Genomic DNA, 21,929 nt, shown 5'->3' with positions numbered 1-21,929 from the left:
CTAGAGGAACTAGAAAAAGAATAGCAAACAAACCCTTAACAAGTAGAAGGTATGAAATAACAAAGATCAGAGCAGAAATAAATGAAATTGAGAATAAAAAACAATAGAATTAACAAAACCAAAAGTTTGTTCTTTAAGAAAATTAACAAAATCAACAAACCCTTAGCTAGACTGACAAAGAAAAAAAGAAAGAAGATGCAAATAAATAGAGAGAGAAGATGCACATAAATGAAATAAAAAATGAAAATGGGAACATTACTATTGACCTCACAGAAATAGGGGAGATCATAAGAGGATACTATGAACAACTTTAGGCCAAAAAACTAGACAATGTAGATGAAGTGGAAAAATTCCTAGGAATATACATATAATTTACACTAACCCTAGAAGAAATAGAAGAACTCAACAAACAAATCACAAGTAAAGAGATTGAAACAGTCATCAAACAGCTCCCCAAAATTAAAACCTCAAGACCAAAGTTTCACAGGTGAATGTTACCAAGCATTCAAAGCAGATTTAATACCAATCTTACTCAAGCTCCTCCAAAAAACAGAGCAAGAAGAAATGCTACAAAACTCATTCTATGAAGCCAATATTACCCTAATACCAAACCCAGATAAATTTGCTATAAAAAAAAAAATTACGGACCCCTTTTTCTAATGAATAGAGTTGCAAAAATCCTCAATAAAATACCTGCTAAACAATCCAACAACACATTAAAAAAATTATTCATTATAATCAAGTGGGTTTTATACCAGACATGCAAGGGTGTTACATCCCCAAGAAAATCAATCAGCATAATACATCATATTAATAAATCAAAGAAGAAAAATCACACGATCTTATCAATTGACATAGAAAAGACATTTAACAAAATATAGCATCCTTTCTTGATAAAAATACTATAAAAGATAGGAATTGAAAGAAACTTTCTCAACATGATAAAGGCCATATATGAAAAACCCACAGCTAACAATGTATTCAATGGTGAAAGACTGAAATCTTTCCCATTGAGATCAGCGACAAGACAAGGATACCCACTGTCACCACTGTTCAGTATAGTGCTAGAGGGTCAAGCTAGAGCAATCAGCAAGAAAAAGAAAAAGCACCCAAATTGGAAAAGAAGAAATAAAACTTACACTATTCACAGGTGATATTATCCTACATCTAGAAAGTCCCAAAAATCTATAGCAAAGCTTCTAGAGCTAATAAATGATATCAGTAGTGTCAGGATACAAGAACAATACATAAAAATTAGCGGTGTTTTTATACAATTGTAATATGCAATTTGAGGGGAAAGTCAGGAAAAAAATTCCATTTACAATAGCAGCTAAAAGAAATATTTAGGAATAAACTAAGGATGTAAAGCACTTGTATTCAGAAAACTACAATGCATTGCTAAAAGAAATTTGAAAGGCCTAAATAATTGGAAAAACATTCCATGCTCATGGATTTGAAGACTAAATATCATTAAGATGTCTATTCTAATCAAATTGATATACAGATTCAATACAATCCCAATAAAAATTCCACTAGCATTTTTTAATCAAATGGAAAACACAATTATCAAATTTATGTGGAGGGATTAGAGGCCCCATATAGCCAGAAACATCTTAAAAAGGAAAAGTGAGGTTAGAGGACTCTCACTTCTGGAATCTAAATTATATTACCTTGCTACAGTGGTAAAAAACAACAACAGTATAGCAGGTGCTGGCATAAAGATAGACACATAGATCAATGGAAACAAATTGATGATTCAGAAAGAGATCCTCACATTTATAGCAGAGTGATTTTTGACAAGCCTGTCAAACCCACCCAGCTAGAGCAGAACAGTCTATTCAACAAATGGTGCTAGGAGAACTGGATATCCATAACCAAAAGAAAGAAAGAAGACCTCTGTCTCACACTTAATATAAAAATTAAGTCAAAATGGATTAAAGACTTAAATATAAAAGCATGAACCATAAAGCTCCTTAAAGAAAATGTAGGGAAACATCTTCAAGACCCAGTGGTAGGTGGTGGGTTCTTAAACCTTACATTGAAAGCACAAGCAATGTAAGAAAACAAGGATAAATGGGACCTCCTCAAGCTTAAATGCTTCTGTAATGCAAAGGCCTTCATCAAGAAGGTGAAAAGGCAGTCCACTCAATAGGAGAAAATATTTGGAAACCACATATCTGATAAGGGTTTGATTTCCCTTCTATATAAAGAGATCATACCACTCAACATTAAAAGAGCAAGCAATCCAATTAAAAGATGGGCAAAAGATTTAAACAGACATTTCTCCAAAGAAGAAATACAAATAGCCAAAAATCCATGAAAAAAAGTTCCATATCACTAGCTATTAGGGGAATGCAAATCAAAACAACAATGGGACATCATTTAGCACTACTTAGAATGGCCATTAATTTTTAAAAAGTCAACCAAAAATGCTGGAGAGGATATGGAGAAATAGGAACACTCCTTCCCTGTTGGTGGGATTGTACAATGGTGCAGCTTCTGGGGAAAACAGTTTGGCTGTTCCTCAGCTAGCATTCCAGAAGAACTAAAAACTGTGACTCAAACAGACATCTGCACACCGATGTTCATAGTGGCATTATTCACAATTGCCAAAAGATGGAAATAACCCTTGTGTCCATCAACCAATAAATGGATTATCAAAATATGGTATTTTCATATGATGAAATACTATGCTGCAGTAAAAAGAAATGAAATTGGGATACATATGATAACATGGATGAATCTTGAAGACATTATACTTAGTGAAAAAAGTCAGACACAAAAGGACGAATATTGCATGGTCTCATTAATATGAACTATATAAGAAAAATAAACACATGGAGTTAAAAACTACAGTATAGGTTATTAGGAGATGGGTGGAGGGTTGAGAAGAACTACTGATGCTTAATGTATGTAGAAGTTTTAACTAACTTAACAGTAAAGGTGTGGAAATGGATAGCGTTGATCGTAACACATTATAGTGCATAGCAGCTAGTTTATAATGGGATTGTGGGGAAGCAGACTTGGCTCAATGGATAGAGCATCCACCTACCACATGGGAGGTCCACGGTTCAAACCCAGGGCCTCCTTGACCCGTGTGGAGCTGGCCCATGTGCAGTTCTGATGTACGCAAAGAGTGCCATGCCTCACAGGGGTATACCCTGTATAGGGGAGCCCCACACGCAAGGAGTGCGCCACATAAGAAGAGCTGCCCAGTACAAAAGAAAGTTCAGCCTGCCCAGGAGTGGTGCTGCACACACGGAGAGCTGACGCAGCAAGATGACTCAACAAAAAGAGACAGATTCCCAGTGCCGCTGACAAGCATAGAAGTGGATACAGAAGAACACACAGCAAATGGACACAGAGAACAGACAACCGGGGGAGAGGGGGAAGGGGAGAGAAATTTTTTAAAAAAATCTTTAAAAGAAAATAAATGGGATTATGGCTGAAAAGGATAGTCTGGGGAAGTAAATGTCAATTGAAAGAAAGCTAAAATAATAAGGACTGAATGGCACAGTAAACCCAAAGGTGGATGAAAATTGTGGTTGATGGTATGGGTAAAAGAGTTTCCTTCTGTGCGCTAGAGTGGATGTGTGTCACTATTGCAGGGTGGTGGCATTTGGAGAAGCATAGTGAAAATATGACTGGTATGACCTATGGGCTATGGTTAACAGCAATGGTGTAGTATTCTTGCATCAATGCCAAGGATGCACTGTGTTGATAATAGGGATGTGTGGAAAAAGAGTGCCAGATGTGCCCTATGGGCCATAGTTGTTGGTGGTCTGATGATATTGTCTCATAGTCTGTAGCAGGTGTTCCATCATGGTGTGGTGTGTTGGTGAGGGGGTGCTGTGTAGGGGTTCTGCACATGTGCATTATTGTTTTGTAGGTTCAAAATCTCTACAATAAAAATATTTTTAAAAAACAGGGTGGGTTGGGGAAAAGTACACCAAATGTTAGATAGGGACTATAGTTTGCAGTAATATTTTGATGATGCTCTTGTATAGTCAGTTGCTTTACAACAATGCAAGGTGTTGGTGGAGGGATGATTTATGAATTATATGTATGAATTATATACTTCAATAAATATATATTTTTAAAATGTCTGTTATTAATTTAAATTAAAAAAATAATACAAAGTCTCATTACAATGTTCTCTAGAGTGTCATTCTGGTAAAATTATAGGTTACAACTCATGCACTTTGTATTCCTGGTTAGGCAAGTGATAACTCTATAGTATATAACACACACACACAAACACACTCCTGTATCACACAGGTACTCTGAATGAATAAATGCAAAACTCAACACATCTTCCTTCTCAGTCTTATTTAGGGATTTCCCCCCATTTTCCTGACCTTTATATGTTGGTATGTCTCCAGCTGCACTCCAATTTTCAAATTTCTTCTTCTTCCAAACGATTCTTAGTCCTTTGAGAAATCCATTCAATCTCTTTGCTTTAATTACCAACTCTCACAGTAAATGAAATTGCCAATAAGCAATCATTTTGTGTGGAAAAAATATTGGCAGTTTATATGGTTCAACTTAATATGCTGACAGTCCCAAATTTATATTTTCAACCCTAACCACCTTTGAGTTCATATTCATGTATCCCAACTGCCTAATTTACATATTTTTGGATGTTTAATTATAATTTAAGCATGAATGAACAAAGCTGTTTGATATTTCCTGTTCCTTCTGTATACCTAATCTCTATAGAAAATGCTTCCTCTCATGCAGCTGCTCAGATCCAAAAAATTAGGGTTGTTTAAGACTCTTTGTTTTTCAATCCACATCTATCCACTAGAGGAGTCAGTTTACTCAAGCCCTAAAATATAACTACAATTTCACTATACCTTATTAATTGACTGCTACCACCATGGACCAAGCTCCAGTATCTCTCACTTGGATTTTTTTCATCTCCTCTCTGGGTTTCTTGTTTCTCCCCTTGTTCTGGAATTTATTCTCTACGCAACAGCCATATGACTTATATTTTAAAATAAGTCAGATCCTGTCAGAGCATGTCATTCTTCTGTGCATATACTTTAAGTGGCATCTCATTTTGGTCAGAATACAATCCAAAGGGCTACAATCATCTATCAGAGACACCCTACCACCACCACTACCATTACCCTCATCATCACCACCAACACTTTTATCTCATATCTTTCCTCTCATGCCCTCACTTACTGCTTTCTTTTCATACTGGACTCCTAGTTATTTCTTGAATAAACCCTGCCTTTTCATTTAATTAGTCCCTCTTCCTGGGAAGCTCCTCTTCCTTTGCACCCCCAAATAACTGCATGAAGTGCTCACTCAATTTATTTTCATTTGTGTGCCTGCTCAAATGCCACCTTCCAAGAGAGACCTTCACCTTCCTGGATCTCTTTATCTAAGATAACAATCCAGTACCTGTCAGTCATATCTTCCCCACTCTACTTTTTTCTCTCAAGAACAGCATCTCTGCCAGATTATGTGTTTTTACATTTTGTTTGTGTGTTTGTTTTTATTTTCTTTGTCCATATTCCATAAGGACTGGACTTCTGTTCATGTGGATTATGACTCTATCTTCAATACATAGAATAATGTTGGAACAATAACAGATGCTCAAAAAATGTATGGAATAAATTGTCGAATAATTCATTTGGTAAAGAATTATTAAAGCCTATGATGAATATCTTGATCAAACAATATTTTAAAGAATTTTTTTAAAAAATGAGTTTTAAGAAAAGTATATAGACTTTAATAAATCATACGCATAATTGAAAAATATTTAGAGAGGCAACTGAGTTAAAAAAAGAAGGAATCCTTTTGCTTTGCCAAGAATTATATCACCATGTCCTGAAACTCAGTTTTTACTTAAGGGACATAAGAATTTACAGGCAAATAAATTTCTAGGTCGAAATTTAAAGAGGAAAGTATACAAAAAAAGAGAGAAAGAAAATTATGTACATCTACTGCCACTTAGGACTTTTTTCCATGGCTGCCACAAGAATGCAGGCAAGAGAGAATGATGAAGAAAATGAATTGATAGGAGCCAGGACAAGGTAATTTCAACCAAAATACTTGGCAGAGATTAGAGTAGGAAGTCAACAGTTTTCATATTCAGGGATATTAAACACACTGGCACAGGCACTAATTAGGAGTATACTACAGAGAAGACCATGAGCTAACATGGAGCTAACGCAAGATTCATCAGAGTGTGAACTATGGTAAAATGTTCCTAATGCCTGGGATGGAACACCTTTTATGCTAGCATTATTATGATACTTTCCACAAATTCATTTGTGCATCAAGAATTGTTCAGAGACTACATAAATTATAAATATCTCAAAACATATTTCTAATTTTTGAATGGACACAGATGACATTGTGATTAATAAATATAAATTTTTTAAGATCAATGCAACTTTTTGTGATTATATAATAACCAAAGGTTTTTCTGCAGGAAACCCATAGTTTAGGAAACTCCTTTTTTACATTTTTTTCTCTTATACCTATAAATAGAAGGGCAGGGTTATAGATTCTAAAGGGGAAAAGGAAAGCAAATGAATGATGCACTGTGCAACTTGAGCAGTCATCACTGTGATGATCTTAACAGATTCTTGAGTAAACATAGCAAATAGAATCTCACAGTCCTTCAACACATTTGTGAGATTTCCTCATGATATTTCTAGCTATGTGTGGAAAATGCTTGAGTTATGAAAGGCATCTAGAGCTCTAATAAAAGTTTAAAAGCATGAATGCAAAGGGTAGACTTCAAATACAATGGCTACCTCTGAGTAGGGAGGATGAAAATAATGGAAGTGATAAATGTATATGATAGATATTTACAAAGATGACTGCAACATTGGTTCCCATCAAACATGCTCTCCTGAGTTATGAATTATAATCTTCCATCAAAATATGAGGTTATTTCCCTTCCACCTGAATCCAGACTGAACTTGTGCACTTAGAACAAAATCTTGCAGCTGGAGCAATATTTTGAGACTTCCAATTTAAGGCATTAAGAAGGCCAGACAATCTGGCAGACTGAGGAGAAGGAGAACTAGATTTCCAGTGTGACTACAATATAATATTCAAAATATCCAGTTCTTAACAAAAAATTACATAACATAAAAAGAGACAGGAAACTATTACCCAGTCACAGGAAAAAAATAATTTAACAAAAACTATTCCAAGGAAGTTCAGTCTCTGGAATTACTATCAAAGACCTTAGATCAACTTTCTTAAATTAATGAACTTTAGGAAATCATGGACAAAGAACTAAAGGAAAATGGGAAAAAATATATGAATAAAATGAGAGTTGCAATTATGAGATAGGAATTATAAAGAACCAAATGGAAATTCTAGAGCTGAATGTAAGCTTTCAATAGAGGGGTTCAATAAAAGATTGCAGGAGGCAGAAGGAAGCATTGGTAAACTTGAAGATAAGTTGAAATCATCCAGTCTGAGGGGCAGAAAGAAAAAAGAATGAAAGAGCGAAAATGAATAAGCCTGAGTAAATTGTGGGATATCACTAAGCATACCAATATACATATCATAGGAGTCCTAGAAAGAAAAGAAAGAGAAATAAAGAAGCAGAAAAAGTATTAAAATATTCAAATAAATCATGAAAGATAACTTCCCAAATCTGATGAAATATCTAAATATACAACTCCAAAAAGCTCAACAAAAGTCAAACATGGTGAACCAAAAAAATCATACTAAGACTCATTTCAATCAATCTATTAATTGTCAAGGACAAAGACAAAATATTGAAAACAGCAAGAGAGAAGAGACATATCACATACAAGTGATCCTTAATAAGACTAACACCTAATTTCTCATTAGAAACCATGGAGACCAGGAAGGCAGTGTGAGGACATATTTGTAGTGATAAAAATATATATATATTATCCAATAATAATATATCCAGCAAAGATGTCCTTAAAAATGAGAGAGAAATAAAACATTTCTGATCAATAAAGGCTGAGGGAATTAATTGCCACTAGATCTGCCTTAAAAGAACTCCTACAAGGAATCTTTCATGTTGAAAGGAAAGGACAAGATAGTAACTGAAAGCTGTATGAAGAAATAAAGACCTCAAGTATATGGTAACTATGTGGGTAAACGTAAATGGCAGAATTCTTGAATTTTCATTTGTGATGCTGTTGTTTATTTCTTAAATGGCTTAAAATTCAAATGCATAAAAACAGGCATAAGCTCATGTTACTGGGCACACATGCATAATGATATAATTTCTGACAAAGGGGGAGGGACAGAGAGATTTAGGAACAGAGTATGTATAGGCTTTTAAAGTTAAATTGATATCTATATAAACTAAATTTGAAATATATTTAGGATATTAAAGATAATCCTGAGTGACCATAAAGAAAATATCTAATGTATTTATAAAAAGGAAGTAAAAAGTGATTCAAAAGGATAATTACAAAAGAATTTGTAATAAAAAAGGAAGGCAGTAATTGAGGAAAGGAGGGACAAAAAAGGTTTAAGACAAAAAAATTGGGAAAATGCCAGAACACAGGCATGTCTCAGCTGTACTTACTCTAAATGTAAATAGCTTAAACTGTACAGTCAAAAGGCAGAGATTGGAAGAATGCATAAAGAGCATGACACAACTACATGCTTGCTTATAAGACATTCATCCTAGATCCAAAGACAAAAACAGGTTGAGTGAAAGGATGGAAAAGCTATTTCATGCAAATAATAATCCAAAGAGAGCTGAGATGATGATAATAATACCAAACAAAGTAGACTTTGAATCAAAAACTGTTACAGGAGACAAAGGACATTATTTAACAATAAAAGTGTCAATTCAACAAGAAGACATAAAAATTATAAACATGTATGCACTTAACACCAGGGCTCCAAAATTTGGGAAACAAACACTGGCAGAATAGAAGGGAGGGGCTAACAGTTTTATGATAATATTGGAGATTTCAATATACCATTTTCAATACCAGGTAGAATAACTACACAGAGATCAATAAGGACTTAGAGAAGCCTATAAACCATCTAGGTCTGAAAAACATATGTTGAACACTTAACCCAACAACAGTATAATGCACACTCCTTTCAAGAACTCATGAATCATTCTCTAGCATAGGTCATATGTAAGGGCAGAGAAAAGCCTCAAGGAATTAAAAAATATTGCAATCAAACAAAGTGATTTCTCTGATAACAATAGATTCAAACAAGAAAGCAATAGCAAGGGAAAACTGAAAAATGTATGAATATGTGGAAATCAAGCAGCACATTCTTTAAAAAAACAAATGGATTAAAGAATTAACAAGAAAAATTAGACAATACTTAGAGGCGAATGAAAATGTAGATTCAACATACCAAAACTTATAGAATGCAGTGAAGTCAGTGGTTGGAGAGAAATTTATAGTTTGAACATACATATTAAGTAAAAGAAAGAACTCAAATTGATAAGCTAACTTAATGCTCAAAAACATTTCATCAGAGAAAAGTCCAGGATAAAATGGCTTCACTGGTGAATTCTAACAAACCTTTAAAGAAAAATTAACACCAATCCTTTCAAACTCTTCCAAAGATTCAGAGGGAACAATTCCTAATTTTTTCCTCGAGGCTGGTATTACCCTGAAAGCAAAGCCAATGAGAACAGAAAGTAATAGAGCACTTTGCCTTAAGAATATAAATGCAAAAATCCTTAACAAAATACTACTAAACAGAACATAACAGCTTATTTAAAAGTTTATTCAATATGACTAAGGGAATTTATCCCAGGAATTCAAGGGTGGGTCAACATCTGAAAATCAATCAATGTAATATACCATATTAATAAAGTAAAGGACAAAATCCAGAGAATCATCTCAGTCAATTCAGGGAAAGCATTTAACAGAATCCAACTCACATTCATGATAAAAAAAAAAAAAAAACACTTAGAAAATTAGAAACAGAAAGGGACTTCATCAACATAAGGCCATTTTTGAAAAACCCACAGCAAACATCATACTCAATAGTGAAAAGCTGAAAACATCCCCCCTAACTAAGATCAGGAGCAAGACAGGGATACCTCTTTCCACCACTGCCATTGAATTTTGAACTAGAAAGTTTTAGACAGAACAGTTATGCAAGAAAAAGGAGTAAACAAGTTATTGAGCAGAAAAAAGTAAAACTATCTCTATTTGAAGACAATATGATGTCATATATAGAAAATCCAAAAGATTCCGCAAGAAACTACTATAGCTAATAAACAATTCCAACAAGGTGGTGTGGTACAGAATCAACATGAAAGTCAATTGTGCTTTTACACACTATTAATGAACAATCTGGGAAATTAATAAAACAATTCCATGTGCAAATAACATCCAAAAGAATAAAATATCTAGGAATAATTTAACCAACAATATAACAGTGTTATCCACTTAAAAGTACAGAACACTGTTGAAAGAAATTTAAAAAGACCTAAATAAATGACAAGACATCCAGTGTTCATGCATTGGAAAACTTAATGTCAAATGTCAAAGCCAAGTCTCAGATTCATATGGCACTGCAAGGGGACCTGAATAGACACAACAATTCTGAAAAAGGAGAGAAAATTGGAGGACTCATGCTTCCTGATTTCAAAATGTATTACAATGCTCAAGTAATCAAAACTATGAGTTACTGGCATAAAAGTAGACATACAGACCAATGGAACAGAATTGAAAGAAATATTACTCTGTGGTATTAAAGAAAAACAATCTAATTTGGACTTCTTAAAATGCATCATCCACAAGGTACAGCATTCAATCAAACATTCTTAGGTGTGTGGAAGAGTAGGAAACTCTGGTAGATAATCAAGGAAAAAAGTAATTAATGGATACGGACATCAAGATGACCCAGATGTTTGAATTAGCAGGCAAGGACTTAAAGGTGCAATTATAAGGACATATGATAAATATGTGTCAGGGACTCAGAGCAAAATATATGGTCTAAATAAGTGAGCAACTGTGGAATCTTAGTAGAGAAATAGAAACTACATGAAAATGGGTGAACAGCAGAAAAATAAAATTGAAAATTAAGTGGAAATTCAAATACCCAAAAGAGCAACATTTGAAATGAAAAATCATTGGATGCGCATACTAGTAGATTGGAGATGTTAGAATAAATATTCAGTGAACTTGAGGGCAGATCAATAGAAATTGTTTAATCCAAAAGCAGAAACAAATTTCCTTTAAAAGGATCTCAGGGACTGTTTGCAAAACAGTACTTGAAAACCTGGAAGGAGAGAAGAGAGGGAGAGAAGGACACAGTTAAGAAAAAAAAGAAAAGGTTGACAATGTCCCAAACTTTATTTCAAAACATCAATCTACAGATCCTAGTAGCTCAGCAAACCCCAAGATGGAGAAATACAAAAAAAGTGCAACTAGAATATCATAGTCAAAATGCTAATAGTCAAAGATAGATGAAAAGAAAAATTTTGAAAGCATACAAAGAAAAATGGCATATTACCTTTAAGAGAACAACAATATTAATGATGGCTTACTTCTAATCAGAGACAATGCAGACCAGAAAACAAGAGAATTAGAACTTTAAAGTGGTTCCCAACAATAGCGAAATCAAAATGCTTGTCAAGCTTGTAGTCAATATCTAGTAAAATTGTCCTTCAAAAATAAGATTAAATATAAAAATATTTTGATATAAATGAAAACTCAGAAAAATTGTAACCAGTAGAGCTATACCTTAATACAAAAAGATGTTCAACAAACTGAAAGGATAACAAATGGAATTTCAGACTGAGAGGAAAGAAACAAGCTAAATACGAGAATAATTTCTTAAAACTTAGATTATCTTTTTCTTTCCCTAAATGAAAATTAATTGTTTAAAGACAAAAAAAATCATTGGCATGTAAAACATGTGGAAATAAAATACATGACAAGAAAAGTGTAAATTAATGAGGGAGATAAATTGAATTAAATCATCATGCAGTTGAATTGTAGAAGACTCTGCTACTAGAGGGAACACAGCTCAATTGATTTTATGAACCCAGCATAACTCTGAATATAAAACTTCTGAATGACAAAGATATTACATGAAAATAGCATTATAGAATACTATTCTTCATAAAAAATATATACAAAAATCCTAGAAAAATATTAGCAAATCAAATCCAGCAAAATACAAAAGGGATAATGCATAAATGCCAAATGCAGTTATTCTCAGGAATGTAAAAGTGACCATTTTTAAAAATCAGTTAATATAATTCAACTTATTGATCATCTCAATAGATACCATCAGAAATGCTTTTGACAAAATACAACACCAATGCATTTTTTAAAAACAAGAAAAACTAAAAAAACTCTCAGCAGACCAGAAATAGAAGGAAACTTCCTCATTATCATAAAAGGCATTTACAAAGACCTTATAACCATCCTCATACTTAATGGTTAAATAGTGCAGAGTTGGGCTCAGATGTGACTTCTCTATGCATGCCTCTTCTGTCCCTTTTATTTGAGCCTATAGTTGGTGCTGGAGTTGGTATGTGTATGTCCAAGAGACTTGAATCTCTGGGCAGTCCATGTACCAGCTGGGCCCTGAGCCTCAGCAGAGTTCCAACACTTACTCTCCAGATCATTGGACTAACCCAGGACTACTAACAAGGAGGTGATGATGGATAACCACCACACTAAGAAACTGAGAGAGTCTTCGACTGCAAGCAAGAAAGCCCATCCATCAGCCATATAGGATCGAAGCCCCCTGTCAATTAGAGAGGGAATGGGCATCACCATCCCAGAATCCTTGAATTGGGGAATAAAATACGGATTCGAGTAGATTTACTGGTATTCTACTATAGATTTATTGTCATTCGAGCAATGGAAGAAATTATATTATCGATGAGGAGGCAGTGACCACTGGAGGTGCTGAAGTCAGGGAGATGGATAAAGAGGTGTAATATGGGGACAGTCTCGGGACTTGGAGTTGTACTGAATGATATTACAGGGACTGATACAGGTCATTATATATCCTGCCATAACCTACAGAATTGAGTGGGTGAGAGTGTAAACTACAATGTAAACTATAATCCATGCTTAGTGGCAATACTCCAAAATGTGTTCATCAATTGCAATGAATATGCCACACTAATGAAAGAAATTGTTAATGTGGGGAAAAGTGGGAAGTGTGGGTAGTAGGGCATATGGGAATCCCTTATAATTTTTATGTAACATTTTATGTAATCTAAGTATATTTTAAAAAATAAATCATATATATATATTAATAGCGCGTGATAAATTATATATATATTGCATGATTTCCTCCTAAGATTGGGAACAAGAAAAGGATGTCAACTCTCACCTCTTCTTTTCAACATTTTATGCTGAAACATTCAATAGTGCAATAAGAAGGAAAGAAAGTAAAATCCACAGATTGGAAAGGTAAAAATTGCTATTTATATACAATATGATTGTCTAAATAGAAAACCCTAAGGAACTTGGAAATCATAGTAAATTTAGCAAAGGCACAAGATCATTTTAAAAAATGAATTATATTTCTATATACTAGTATAAAATAATCAGAAAATTAAATTTTAAAAAGAACTATTTACTGTAGCATCAAAATGTGTGAAAATACCCTAGTAAGACATATAAATGCCAGAAGAGGAGAAAAAATGCCATATTGATTCAAGGGTAATGATTATAGGGGTCTAGTGATCTAAGTGCTTACTGAGTCATTACCTCTACAATGGTGATTGTACACCAGGGACAGTTTTTTCTCCAAGGGATATTTGGCAGTGTTTAGCAACATTTTTGGTTTTTATAACTTGGGGAGGAGATGCTACTAAAATCAAGTGGATAGATGCTAGGGATGCTGCTGAACATTCCACAACACAGGACAGCCTCCCACAACAGAGACTAGCCAACTCAAAATATCAATAGTGCCAAGATTTTGAAAACCTCCTCTAAAATGATAAATATATGCCCCTTGCAACACTTACAGCACCAAAAACATTTTAGGGTTTATAGGTCCCTTTGAATTTTGGAGGTAATACTTAGAGCAATTGGTGATACAATTTTGACCTGTTAATTCAATAACATAGAGGCTGTATGTTTTGAACATGGTCTTGTAGAAGAGAGGCCCTATGGTAGGTCCATGTTGCATTGCAAGCCAAATAGGCTAAGTCTATGTGGCTGACTTTTATCTTTATCATTGGCTCTGACACTTGCCTTGTTTCTAAGTCATAGTTTTTTTATTTTTTTTTAAGATTTATTTATTTATTTTTCTCCCCTTCCCCCTCCCCCCTCCCCCCTCCCCCCTCCCCCCCCAGTTGTCTGTGTCTTTTTGCTGCGTCTTCTTTGTCCGCTTCTGCTGTTGTCAGCAGCACGGGAATCTGTGTCTCTTTTTGTTGCGTCACCTCTCCATGTGTGTGGCGCCATTCCTGGGCAGGCTGCGCTTTCTTTCCTACTGGGCGGTTCTCCTTACTGGGCGCACTCCTTGTGTGTGGGGCTCCCCTACGCAGGGGACACCCCTGCGTGGCAGGGCACTCCTTGCACGCATCAGCACTGCGCATGGGCCAGCTCCACACGGGTCAAGGAGGCCCGGGGTTTGAACCGCGGACCTCCCATGTGGTAGACGGACACCCTAACCACTGGGCCAAGTCCGTTTCCCATTAAGTCATAGTTTTTAACAATAGCTTTTGCACGTCCCGTGATGATGAAGATCCAACTACTTCAGCTTGTACCACCAATGTAAACAAAAGAGCTGAGTTCCCACACAAGTGTTTACTGGCAAGGAGAGACCTCTGCAAAGGGTTATTGGTGGAATGAAGTTAACAGGGCATCCCTATAGGATGCCTGGGGGACAGGGAGGGGAATAACAGCCTGGACATGAAAGGGAGCAAAAATTTCCTGGAGCAGACCAGTGAGATGCTAGAGATGAGATGGAGGCAGCAGAGAATCCCTCACCCTTCTTCGGCACCATGGACTGTTCTGAGTTGTGGTGATTCCTTGTAGCCCATCCAGATTCATCCAGCAGGACTGAACAAGTGACTGGGTTTTCATGTGAGACTGTAGCCAACACAAAAACATCTCACGTTATATTTGCCTTCCCTCCTTCTATGACACACTTTCCTTTTTCTTTACTCATACTCCTTTTCACCCTCAAGTAAAGCATTAGTATGTAATTTTACCTCAGGTTTTCTTTTCTAATGCACTCAGACTAAGGCAGTATTAATGTAACATAGAGTGTACATGGAATTGTAGTTGTTAAGGGGAGGAGAATGAAAAGATAGGTTGAGGCTAGGCAGCAGAGAATCTTCAATGTCAAACTAAGGATACAAAATACTTTTAGGTTCCAAGAATCTATGTTTCTCTATTCATGTAGAGATTTAGGAGCAGGGCCTTGCATCAGTAAAGTGACTCAGTGCCTGTCCAGGCATTCATTAGCTAATTAAACTTGGAAGTGAAGATTGCTGATTCTTTCTCTTCACCTAATACCTATGAATCTCTCTTTCATTTAATTTAGTGGGTTGCACTCTCCTTCCTGCCAGCAACCCATCCCTCATGTGCTGGGGAGGAAAGGTCTGCTAAAGGCGAACCAAATCTACTCCAGGGAATACATTAATGAGAAATATGCAGCTACTCTGAGCATGAAATTTTACCCTGTTTACGAGAGGAGACTCTTTAGGACTCAAGTAACTTAAGAACCTTAAAGCAGATCTTTCATTACCAATTACCATTACCAATAACTATAAGATGCTTTAGGCAATTTCTGATATTAACTTGGAATCTGGTTGCTGTTATGTGTTTCTGAGTCATATTTTTGAGGGACAGAACAAAGATACATGTAAATTAATAAAATGGATGGCAGATTATTTTTAAATGATAAAATATGCCATCTTTCAGTCATTATCTCTAATTTATAAAAAATGAAACTAGTGAGCAAGTTATATGTATCTCTGAAATTAATTTGTGCTCTTTTTGTCTTTGAAGCAATTGAATCTTTATCTTATAAGATAAATAAGAAAAAAAGAATATGAAAATATTTTGGTGAGTTTCTGCTCAATGAAGTTTTGACACTAAAAAAGAGTTAATATTATGTTCATACTGATTTAGAGGTATCTTAATTTTATTTATACAGGAGTACACCTTGAGGCAAGATTCAAATACAAGTAGTTTGTTTGGGATGTAGTACCAGAAGACAATGGTGGAGAGAGGGGAAGTGAGCCTGGGAAAGAAAAAAAAAGGAATATAATATATTATCAATCAAGTTACCACTGTAAGTAACTGGGATATAATTCTATTATGGAACTGGGGGAGACAACGAAGAACACATTTCACAGTTATCCCAAACAAAATCAAGGAAGTTGATATATTTATCCATCAAATTCTTGTCACTGAAGTCTGCTTCAGGGGAGCTCTACTAAATTTCTTTTCAAAGCCATCAGCCAAGACTCTTTTATGCATTATATCCTTCCCTATTGAAGGGTCTTGTTCCACGCTAGACTTAAACAAGTGTACCTCATCCTATTCTGTATATGACCGCATAGAAAATCATAATCCCCATGCTAATGAAACAACTGGTTTGGACCTGGGTCATGATCATGTGCATGGTACTCCATGGACAAATGCTGACATTGCTGTCAGCCTGAAATACTAGAAGAAGATGTAAAAATCAGTACTCACCAAATGTCATAACACTTATGAGTAGTATAGCATAGATTGAACCTAAGAATTCTGAATTTTAGAAATTGCTCTTCTCATATGACACACAGCTTCTTGAAGGATTTTTAAAAATACATTTTTATTAGAGAAGTTGTAAAGTTGCAAAACAATCATGCACATGTGTGGAATTTCCATGCAACACCCCTCAACCAACACACTACATTGCTGTGAAACATTTCTTACAGATTATGAGATAATATCATCAGACTATTATCACTAACTATGGTCTATAGCATACGTTTGGTGTATTTTCCCCATACCCTCCTATTGTTAACAATACATCTTTGGCATTGATGAAAGAATATTACAGTATTGCTGTTAACAACAGTTCATAGGTTATACTACTGTGCATTTCCCATGCTTCTCCACAGTCTTATTCCTTGCAATAGTGATCAACATTTATTCTAGTTCATAGAAGGACATTCTTGTATTTGTACTATTAACCACAATTCTCACCCACCTCCGGGTCCATTAAGTTATTCAGTCATTAGATTATGCTCTAACTTTCTTTCAACTGACGTTCACATCCCTAGACTACCCTTTTCAGCCACAATCCCATTTATAAACCAGCTGTGTTAGTTCTACTCACTATAATGTATTACCAAAACTCTACCCATTTCCACAGCTTTACAGTCAAGCTAACTGAAACTGCTACATTCATTAAGCATCAGTAACCCTTCTCAGCCCTCCTCTTATCTCCTAATAACCTAAGTCTAGGTTTTAACTCCATGTGTTTATTTTTCATATTTAGTTCATATTAGTGGGTCCATGTAATGTTTGTCATTTTGTGTCTGCTTATTTCGCTTAGCATAATGTGTTCAAAGTTCATCCATGTTATCATATGTGTCCCAGTTTTATTTCCTCTTATAGCAGCATAATATTCTATCATAGGGAAATAACATACTTTGTTTATCCATTCTTCAGTTGATGGACACTTGGGTTGTTTCCGTCTTTTGGCAATTGTGAAAACCACCACTATGAACATTGGTGTGCAAATGTCTGTTCATGTCAAAGTTTTCAGTACTTCTGGATATATTCCTAGCAGAGAAATTCCTGGATCACACAACAGTTCTATATTTAGCTTCCTGAGGAACCACCAACTGTCTTCCACAAAAGGAGCACCATTTTCCATTTCCACCAGCAGTGAAAAGTGTTCCTATTTCTCCACATCCTCTCCAGCAGTAATTGTTTTCTGTTTTTTAATTAATAGCCATTCTTTGTGATGTGAGATGATATCTCATTGCCATTTTGATTTGCATTTCCCTAATAGCTAGTGATATTGAACATTTGTTTATGTGATTTTTAGCCATTTGTATTTCTTCTTTGGAGAAATATCCATTTAAGTCTTTTGCACATTTTTAAATTGGATTCCTTGCTCTTTTATTTTTGAGTTGTTTGATATCTTTATATAGAATGAAAATCAAATTCTTATTGTATATGTGGTTTCCAAATATTTTCTCCTGTTGAGTGGGCTGCCTTTTCACCCTTTTGAAAAATTCCTTTGTATCATAGAAGTGTTTAAGTTTGAGGAGGTTCCATTTATCCATGTTTTCTTTCATTGCTTGTGCTACTGGTTTAAGGTTTCAGAATCCACCACCTACCACTAGGTCTTGAAGATATTTCTCTACATTTTCTCTTAGGGGCCTTATGGTTCTAGCTTTTATATTTAGGTCTTTGATCCATTTTCACTTAATTTTTGTGTAAGGCATGAGATAGGTGTCCTCTTTCTTTGGCTCTGTGTTCTCCAGTTCTCCCAGTACCATTTGTTGAATAGACTGTTCTGCCCCCATGGGTAGTTTTCACAGCCTTGTTAAAATTCACTTAACCATAGATGTGAGGGTCTGTTTCTGAAACATCAGTTTGGTTCTACTGGTCTATCTGTATGCCAGAACCACACTGTTTTTTGGTTTTGTTTTTGTTTTTTTTACCACTGTAGCTATGTAATATGATTTAAAGTCTGGAAGTGAGAGTCCTTACTTTTTCAGATGTTTCTAGCTGTTCAGGGCCCTTCCCCTTCCCTTATATAAATTATTAAATAAATTTGATAATTGTATTTTCCAATTCTTTTTAAAAAATTTTTATTTACTTTATTTTTTATTATAATTGTTTTTTCTTTTTTAAAAGATACATAGATTATACAAAATGTTACATTAAAAAGTATAAGAGGTTCCCATATACCCCACTCTGCATACCTCCCACTCCTCCCACATCAACAACTTCTTTCATTAGTGTGGTACTTTCATCTTTTTTGATGAACACCTTTTGCAGCACTGCTACACAACATGGATTATAGTTTACATTGTAATTTACACTTTCTCCCAGTCCATTTGGTGGGTTATGGCAGGATATATAATGTCCTGCATCTGTCCTTGTAGTATCATTGAGGACAACTCCAAGTCCTGAAAATTCCCCCATATCACATCTCTTTTTCCCTCTCCCTGACTTCAGCAATTCCTGTGGCCTCTGTCTCTACATCAATGATATAATTTCTTCCATTGCTAGAGTCACAATAATTCTATAGTAGAATACCAGTAAATCCACTCTAATCCATATTTTATTCCTCCATCCTGAGGATCTGGAATGGCGCCTCCCATTCCACCTCTAAATTGAGAGGGGGCTTAGATCCCACAAGGCTGATGAATGGGATTCTCCTGCTTGCAGTTGTAGACTCTCTCAGTTCCTGGTGTGGTGGATGACCATCCTCATCTCCTTGCTAGCTGACCTGGGTAAGTTCAACGAATTGGAGAGTAGGTGGAAGGGAGTTCGCTAGGGCATGCATATAGGGTATATAGATATGTTCAGATGTTCATTAGGTATTGACATAGTGGGTAGAGTTCTACATGACAACTGAGAGAGTACTGAGTTCCCATCCTGAGGAGCTCTATCACATTCCCCAATGGAGCAGCACCAATCCCCCAAGTGCAAGGGCAAAGACCAGTGAAGAAGGATAGTCCAGTGATGGGTCCTTGACACTGATGACTATGCTTATGAGCCTATGTTCTTGAAATTTTGACTAGGCCAAGAGCTGCAGAGTATCTAAGAGTTACCTTCTGGGAGCCTTCATGTTACTCAAATGTGGCCACTCTTTAAGCCAAACTCAGCATATAAATGAATTACTTTTCCCACAGTGTGGAACTTGACTCCCAGGGATGAGCCTCCCTGGCTCTGACGGATTACTACCAAGCATTGGCTGGTGATGCAACTAAAAGACTTTGAATAAAAGGGGGAAATGGTAACACAAATAAGTTTATATGGCTAAGAGACTTCAAAATGAGTTGGGAGGTCACCAGAGGGGTTGTGCTTATGCATGTCTCAGCAGGATCTCAGAGACAGCCAAAGTAGATACAACCCCAGGTAGTGGTGCTTCTGAGATCTGTTCCGTGACCCAATATATGGTCTCTCCTGGAGAAAAATCCATGAGTACTTGAAAAGAATGTACATCCAGCTGTTTTGGGTACAATGTTCTGTATATGGCTATTAGGTTCATTTATCATATTATTCAAGCTCTCTGTTTCTTTATTGTTCTGCTGCTCAGGTGTTCTCCAGTGTATTTTTAATTTCATTTATTGTGCCTTTCTTTCCCATAAGATCTGCTATTTTTTTATGTATGTTTTCAAATTCTTCTTTGAGCTCACCCATTGTCTTCTTAATATTCTTTATCTTTTTAGCCATCTCTGAATTGATTAAGGAGATTTGTTTGAACAGCTATGATTAATTGTCTTAATTTCTTTATGTCATCTGGAAGCTTATTTTGTTTCTTTGGGCCGTATCTTCCTGTTTCTTGGTATGGATTGTAATTTTTTTGTTGGTGTGTTTGCATCTGGTTTACTAGATTTATTTATTCTGGGCACAGTTTCTCTATTTAGTTTAAAGCTTTTTTGACCTTTCTCCATTGCTGACTGTTTTGTTGAAATTGAAGATAAAGTTTGTACTGTGGTAGCTGTGGAGGCTGATGCTGCTCCCATTGCCCAAGGAATTAATTAATAAAAATTACCTTTATCCTCTGCCAGGCATAGGCACAGAGCCACAGTCATGTATAGTAATCCAAGCCATATAGACCGACACCATCTGTATTTTCCTGGAGAGACTAATGCAGTGCCCCTTCCTCCCTTGCCTGGGGTGGGGATGGATCTGCAGGTGTAGGCAGCAAACCAGGCCACGTGTCTCAAAACTGACCACAGTTGCCCAGGTAGACTGGCATAGCACTGGTCCACTTCCTCCTCTGCTGGGGTCTCCCCAAGAATCTAACCTTTGTGGGAAAAAATGCCTAAAGTTGCCCTGAGAGGTTGAGGGAGTACTCTCCCTTCTGCTCTTTAAGGGGTGGGGATGGAATCACAAACTCCCAACAAACCAGTCCATGTGGCCCAAAAGCCCTCGCAGTTGCCCAGAGAGGCTGAGGAAGTCCAGCTCCTCTCCTTTCCTATTATGGGTAGGAATGGAGCCACAGGCATCCAACAGTCCAGTCTGTGTACGCTGAAAGTGCCTGCAGTTTTTCAGAGAGCTGGAAGAAACCCCAGCCCTCTCCTATCCTATGGGGGATAAGGTGGAGCCACAGGCGCCCAATATTCCAGTCCATACAGGCTAAAAGTGCCTGCAGTTTCCTAGAGAGGCTGAGGAAACACTGCTCCCCTCCAATCCTATTGAGGGACAGAGATGGAGCTACAGATGTCTGGCTATCCAGTACTTGTGGGCCAAAAGCACCTGCAGTTGCATCGAGAGGCTGGTGCAGGTCCTTTCAGTTTACTTCCTTTCAGAGGTGGGGCTGGAACATGGGCTAGGCCTACAGTCAGACCTGGATGGAAAGAAGCTGGTCTCTACCATCAATATAATATTCACCCAGCCCTGCTTCTTCTTATGGCAGAGTTAAATGGCAGCTACCAGCCTCTTTCTGACTTGGACAGATTCAAACTTCAACTGTTCTTAAGATTCTACTTTAGCCAGATAAATTTACTAATCAGTAGCTAAAGTTAATGCCTGATTATCTCTTCCTGCCCCACTTTTGGGAAATGGAGCTTTCAGTTCTAACCACCAAATAGCTCTTGAGGTAGCTTGCACTGCCAGTGGAGGATGGGCACTGGCTTCCACAGTGTGAAGTGTTCTATTTATGAATCTCTGCAGATGGGCAGTCTCCTACTTCCATTCTTTCAAGGATGTTTCAGGATGCTCTTCTGGTCTCCTGGGCCCCCCAAAGAGGTACTTTAGATAGCTCTGGGTGATTACTAACTGCCCTGCAGGAAGAACTGACTCTTGGAGTGCCTT

Source organism: Dasypus novemcinctus, chromosome 4 (assembly GCF_030445035.2).
Source record: "Dasypus novemcinctus isolate mDasNov1 chromosome 4, mDasNov1.1.hap2, whole genome shotgun sequence".
NCBI lineage: Eukaryota > Metazoa > Chordata > Mammalia > Cingulata > Dasypodidae > Dasypus > Dasypus novemcinctus.
The sequence above is the reverse complement of the archived record's forward strand: the minus strand, read 5'-3'. Positions refer to the sequence as shown.